Source organism: Oreochromis niloticus, linkage group LG7 (assembly GCF_001858045.2).
Source record: "Oreochromis niloticus isolate F11D_XX linkage group LG7, O_niloticus_UMD_NMBU, whole genome shotgun sequence".
Classification (NCBI taxonomy): Eukaryota; Metazoa; Chordata; class Actinopteri; order Cichliformes; family Cichlidae; genus Oreochromis; species Oreochromis niloticus.
In genome coordinates this window covers 24,200,527-24,207,878 of record NC_031972.2, presented here as the reverse complement: position 1 = coordinate 24,207,878, position 7,352 = coordinate 24,200,527, and positions in this window count along the sequence as shown.

Below are 7,352 nucleotides of genomic sequence, written 5' to 3'. Positions count from 1 at the left end.
GTGCAGATAATTGCATTAAGTAGGTAATAAAGGAATCAACCAACTCAGGACTGACAAGCATTTAATTGTAACTGTAAAAGAGAGAATAAATGAGCATGGAGTAGCTGAAATATGCACAATAAGTGTACAATACAGTTGTATATATTTCAACTTAAGAAAAAAAAAGACATTCCTGAACAACTCAACTGCCTCTTTAATTATGTTTGATACAGATTTAGAAAAAAATACAAATAAGATGGAAGTATATTTGTTATTTTTGCTTTTTCCAGTCCTATATATATATATATATATATATATATATATATATATATATATATATATATATACATATGTATATATATATATATATATATATTTATACCTGAACAGAAGCGGCAGGAGGAGAGCAAGAAATAAATGCCAATGATGTACAACTGATTTAGAGAAATTAAATCAAATAGTGCTTGTTAATTACCGCCAGCCTAAGTAAATCCTGTGTCTGTTCAACAACAGTACATTTTGCCTGTAGAGTATATTTTTTGAAGTGAGACCTCATGTGGATTCTTCATTCCAGACTCCCTGCTTTGCATAGTTTAACAATTATGTAACCTATTTCATTACTGCTGCTTACCTCAGTGCACTTTTATTTATTGGATTCAGGTTTACCAAGACAGGTTAAAGCTATTTCTTTGTAAAAGTATTGAATATCAAGCAAATTTGACAGATTTTACTTGATAAATCGCTCATGTAAATGTAATAATGTAAAACAAATATTTCCAAATATTTGGTGTAAACAAAGATGACAGGGAACAACATGGGTTGCTGTAAAAGTCTTCATACAAATGTTTATTGTATGAGAATATTGATGACTGATTGTTATAATTAATACATTAAATTGCTTTTAGTCAGACAAAGAATACAATGGACCTTGTTTTACTGATTTTAATGCATTGAATGAATAGCTACTGCATAGTGTACATATACTTTTAATCTTTAATATGAAGTAAAACTGATATATTACCTTTTACCAAATGATTTCTTTTTTGGTCTTCACTGACTCCTAAGGCAGTTATCGGCCCTTTTAGTTTCTTTTTATAAATACTCTCTCTTATTTCAAATCAGGCTTATGGCAAAAGCTGAAATAGTGCCAAGATTCAATCACTTTCACCCATTCCTGCTTCTGTAGGAAATGTGTATTGTTTCAGTACAAAATGTGTTTTGTGTGAGTGTCTTCTGAGATGAAATGTCAGTGATTAAAAACAGCTTTGAAACAAGTGGTAATCAATCATTTTTAACTAAAACCTAGAGATACTGCATATGAATACGTAGAATCTGGATATCACCACAAGCTCTACTACTTAAGCTTTCCTATGTCAGCTTTTTACAGTTTCTATTAACCTGATTCTGAGAAATGAGCCTGAATCGAGTTATTACACTAAAAAAAAATTAAAAAGAAGAAAGAAAAAAAAATCCATCAAATGTTAAACTTTGTTCCACTGATATCCATCAACTTATGTTCATTTATTTTGGCAGGCTAAACAATAATACAGTATGCAATAATGCAGGTGCTAGCAAAGTTTATCCACAGCAGTGCTGGATCGAATAACTTCTCTGGTGGAAATCCACCTTAAGATTCTGTACTACTTCTAAAACAGAGCTGCTGGGAGTGGTTAAGAGATATGGAAATAGCTAAAACACATCAGATCTCTGCTGCCTTTCCACTGCCCCTATATCAAAAGCTAGATGACTAATGACGACCACCGTGATGTGTCTTCTACTGCATTTTTATTCTTCATCAAATAAGAAGCATATATGCAGATCAATAGGTCACAAACTAAAAATTAATCATTTGATCCACTGCAAACAGAATTTAAATGTAGGATATAAAACAGTACATATAAATCCGCTGCAGCATTCTGACCCCAAAGAACTTTCAGGAGTTTATAGCGAGATCCAGCTTTTGCATCACTTTGCTGTTACCATGGCAATGGAGCTGTGAGAGATCTGAGCCTTCTTCAAATGTTATACTTTGAGTGTGGCATCATCATCATCGTGCTTCCTCTGGAAGTGTTGTCACCCACAGATGACACGATCATCTTCTCTTCATTTCTCTTCTCTTCTCCATTTGTTTCCCTCGAGGCGTGTGTATTCAGTCGCACCTCTGTCTACATGTGCCTCGATCTGTAAATTTATACTAACATGAGATTTATGATGTGCGTTTCAGCTTGTCTGCAAAACAAGCTCCACTTCAGCATAAGCTGCCACAGCTGAGACGCGTGTAAAGCTATGCTTAAAATCAGCAAAGTCTCAGGTATTACTTTGTAATGTTACTTATCATTACCTAATCCTTTAAAAAAGATATACAACTACTTTCCTATATTATTATTATTATTATTATTATTATTATTATTATTATATGGCTTTCATTAACCATCCTCCTTTAAAAAATGTTAAGCCTGAATCATTTCCATTTATTGAAATAAATTATCTTAGAGAAGTCAACAGTCACCCAAACTGCTATCTTGAAGCCAATGAATCCTGACAAGTGCAGAGCCTTTCCAAATCTTGTTCACTTAAGGTCTTCCCACCTCCGTGTCCTGCTCTAAAATCCAATTTATATGAGTGTGCATTACCGATGGTAGAGGCCTTCCTGTCAACGCGAGTGTATTTTTCAGCAAATTTCACATTGGTGAGCTATCGAATCAGATACCTTTCACGGTTGAAAGGTGCTCCTGCTGAAACAAAGTTCGAAAAGAATTGACAATATTCTGTGCATTTTTGACCGAGACAAACTAAAAATATTGAAAATACTTCCAGCTGTTCAAAGTACAACTCTCTCCCTTCACATCTTCTTGCATTCCTGATTTAGCTTTTTGCCATGTGGCCGACATGACCTGAGCTGACCTGTGGTGATGGCGAGGAAAACGAACAAAAACAAAAACAGATCTGATAAAAACTGCTACTGCAATAATCCAGCAGTACTACCTGCAGCATAACTGTTTTAGAAATAGTAATTTCTTAGATTACTCATGGTAAATAAAATATGCTTAACACATTACTGTTGAACACTGCTCAAAAGAGCTTATAAGAAACTTAAGAAGATAATAAAAATCCATCTTCTTCTCTTTAAAAAGTTTTTCTTTCTTCTTTTAACTTTAGAACTAAAATCAAGGGAGGGGAATGTGAAAAATGCAAAATGAAACTAAACATAATCTGCAATCAAAGCAAAACTGCGGGCAAACAAATATCATAATTGCAGTTTGAGACATGGTTACAAGTATTGTCAGTCAGAGTGGTCAAAACCATCATTTTTAGTACATGTTATTTAGCTGTCATTCTTCCAAATTGAGCTACATGTCTCTATTGAGTTAAGTATAATGATGCAGACAAAGTGAATCAGCTCCATTTGTGTTTTTAGGAGCCTTAAATCTCTTTTAAAATTTGTACAACCTAATTTTGAGCACAGTAATGCTGGCTCTTTTGGGGCTGCGATGGAAATTGTATGGCTGGGACGATGTACAGGAAAGTCTTGGCAGGAAATAATTTGCAGACCTGGAAAGTAAAACACGGAAAACTTTCTTTGTCCCTGAAGACATTAGATGTGTGAAAAAATTTAAAATAGAGCTTTGGATATAATGCTGCAGTATTGTTTATGTTAAAAAGCCGGATATAATGGTAATGGATTCCATCCAGCAAGCAGGAGGCAACATGTTTAAAGCTGTTGTGTTTCTAATTAAGAGCTCTTTGCTTGGTACTGATAGTGACTGACTTTGTATAATTGCTTACACAAATTCTAAATCCCACAGCATGTAAAGTCACAGTTGAGGTGTTTGATGTATACTTTGTATTTGACAGATTGACAGCAGTAAAAACTATTTCTTTGGATGTCTTTGATTTTCTCGGCTGGTTCTCTTCATGGTACAGACTTCCCACCTGCATCTGCTTGGCAGGAAACAGTAGGCTATAAGCAGTGACAACAGGGATCCAGTTCTCACTGCTCGGCGAATGTAATCACACTCTATTTCCTGAACTCTATATTGCGAATCCTTTCATGAAAGTCACTTTTTCTATTCTCCATGTGTTTGTCTGTCTCGCGCTCTCTCAAATACAATGGTGCTTACTTTATGCTCTAGATCAGTAACTTGGTTGATCACCGCATCAAGATCAAGAGAAGGAAGCTCAAAGTCGATTTATTTTTAGGTATAAGATAAAGTTCTGTATGAGTCCATCCATGTTCAACAGAACAAACAGATAAACTTCAGAATGAGGGAAGTTTACCTGAGCCAACTGCAAATCAGGCTATATATCCTGCACAGACAGATGTCGAGTAATAACAGTTAATACAACAACTAGTAAACCCACGGTGTCCTAAATAATAATGCTCAACATCTGCTGGACAGATTGGTAAATGGTAAATGGTAAATGGCCTGTATTTATATAGCGCTTTCTAGTCCCTAAGGACCCCAAAGCGCTTTACATATCCAGTCATTCACCCATTCACACACACATTCACACATTCACACACAGATTGCTACACAAACATGTGTTGGTCCAATGAAGCCTACCTACTTTGCTCTTTCCCTGACTCTTTCCCTGACTTCCCCACAAGTGCTACCAGTTTGTCAAAGTTTCTATGTGCTCTGTGAAATATATGTTGGCAAACAAACGTTCAAATGCAGAAAGTTCAGTTCGGTTTTGAATTCTAAGGGGTGTTATCAAGGGGCGCAGACCAACATGCCTCTGACAGCTATTGAATAGAGCTACAACCAAATCAAAGCAACAAAATGTGTGATGTAGGCCTGGGTGATGGGAAACCTGAAACATATTACAGTGTACAGCTGGTGGTCAGGAGAACTGTAAAGGTGGAGGATGAGAATAAATCCCAATCATGGATCAGCAGGTCAATCAAAATCTGTGCTTAAAAATCCCCTGCAAATGCTTAAACTATTTACAAAACCTTGCTGTAGCTTATAGTCAGTTTCAGAGTATAGGTCCATCCATCCATTCACTTCCACTTATCCTTATGAGGGGTTGAGGGAGGGGGCAGGAGCTTATCCCAGCTACCATGGGGCCAGAGGCGGTGTACACCCAATTTGAACTAATTTCTTACAGTTATTTACATGCTTGGTCTATTTTAGGTGCTATTTTTGTATCACTTCTGTCATTATTCCTATAGACTTGGTCTTTTCTATTAAAAAAACCCTTCCCGTCCAGTGGACAAACTCATGACTTGCACATATTACATCAACACGCAGCATCATGTGGTTGTTGGAACACACAGAGTGTCCTGCAATGGCGTTATTGTTTCAGTCTGTCCTTACTGATAATATTTCCAAAGAGCAAATATTGGATGACAATGCACTTTCCTCCCAACTTTGAAATAAATAAATAAATAAATAAGCAACTGAGCAGAAGAGTAACTAGCGGGGAGCAGAGACTAGACAGGCTGCATTACTCCTCACAGATGGCTGTCTGAATCTGCTGCAGTGATGGAGGACAGCTTGTCATTTTGTGTTACGTGTTTATCATTGTTAGGTGAATTGACAAGACCCCAACATTGTTTTTGTTTCCCCTGCTCTTCCCCCAAATCCAAACAGAAATTGCTGACTTTTGGCAGACATGCTTCACTGCCATGCCCTCAATCTGCTGCTGTGCGAGTACATACAGTAGAGATGAATGAGTATCTGTCTGCTACAATGACAGAAGAGTTCTAAAGGGCACATTGTGTCAATTATAAATTATTTGATGAGTACTTAAATTTAAAAGTCATATCTTTTCCCCCCTTTCATGCATATGCCGGTGAAGAATGGTACGAAGTTTCATAATGTAAAACTTCTAATATTTTTTAGTACATTAGCGGGTCGCTTTGTTTTTAAGGAAATCATAATCTGGCAGAGAACACAGAGTTATCTTTTAGGTTATTTATCCTAGAAAGTAAAAATCAGTTTTGCAGTCAATAATGCAAATAAATGTAAAAAGAAAAAAAATAACCTGCACAGATGTAATTACTGTAGTATACAAACTTTCCCAGTGCTCAGTCCCAAGTTGTGCAGAAGACCCAAGGCCTGTGTTACTGGTGCAACGACATTAAAATGCATAGGACTGCAGAAAGAGTGCAAGACAGAAAAAAACACTGAACAAGAAGTGCCAAAATATCTGCAGTGGCTTAGCCCAACACATAGCCCCCAACTTAGTCATTAATAATACTATTACATTACATTAATGCATGAACTCAAATACATACAAACTATTCAGCGCATCAATCCAGACACAACAGAACAAAAACTACACAAAAGGGGAACTGAATGGCCAGATCAGCTTAATTTCCAGTTCAGTTGTCTTTAAATTTGGTTCAGTTCTCTTCTGTCAACATCCACCAAATACAGTCATGTGAATGTACAAATCCTTATGCTAATACGTGAATAGTGTTTAAAAGAATTTAAAAATATATTTATCTAAAAAAGCAAAAGACAAGCACTATTCTTTGGAAACATCCCAGATTAATACTGCATCAAAGTGTCCCTGCACTTCTTTCTGGTCCAAGTCCAGTCTGGCACCAGTGCCCTCCCACTCCACGGTGAGAGTAATGTGGCTTAGGGTCACACTTGTAAAAGTTGAAGTGCCTTTTAATTAAATGTTAGAAATACAATAAGGTTGGAGAGGCCTTCTTCTTTCTGCAACAGAAAAATGAACTTCAACCAACGTCTTCAGTTATTTATACTGCTGTCAGACGGATTTATTAAGAAAATCAAAAAAAAGAAAAACATGATTTATGAAGCACTTTTCTTCATGAAGTGTTTCCTCCATATCAGAGACAAAACAGGTGCTATGCATTCACAGCTTATGGTTTGTAAGCCTGCATCAGTACAGATTCTGTGAAGCATTTTATAAGCCACTTTCCTTTTCCATGCTAGTTGGTTTGGAGCGGCACATGGCCTGAAAACAACACGCTAATGTCAGTTTTCACTGTGGAAATATTTTGATAGAAATAGTAAACATCTGATATTTTTCAGTGGAAAATGCTTAATTTTTAAATATTACTCAACCATCTGTAATGTTCTTTGTGTTATCATAACTACATTATGATAACAAAAGTTTCAGTCTACGTGTGTTTTGTTAACTGAGGACATTCAGCTGTAGGTGTTTCAGGGAGTAAGAGTATGAGGTATCCATCCTTTGTCATATGCTATTTGGTCCATCTACGACTGTACTGACACCTTAGTTTGCATTGGCAGCAATGAGTCAATCCTGGTGGATGCTGAATCTGCCAGGGCTGTTTTTTATTCTTTTATGGTCAGAATTTCTAGGCATAGCTAGAGGGTGGATGATCAGGTGGATGATGTCCGTGTAGATCTTCTCTGTATTTCATCTCT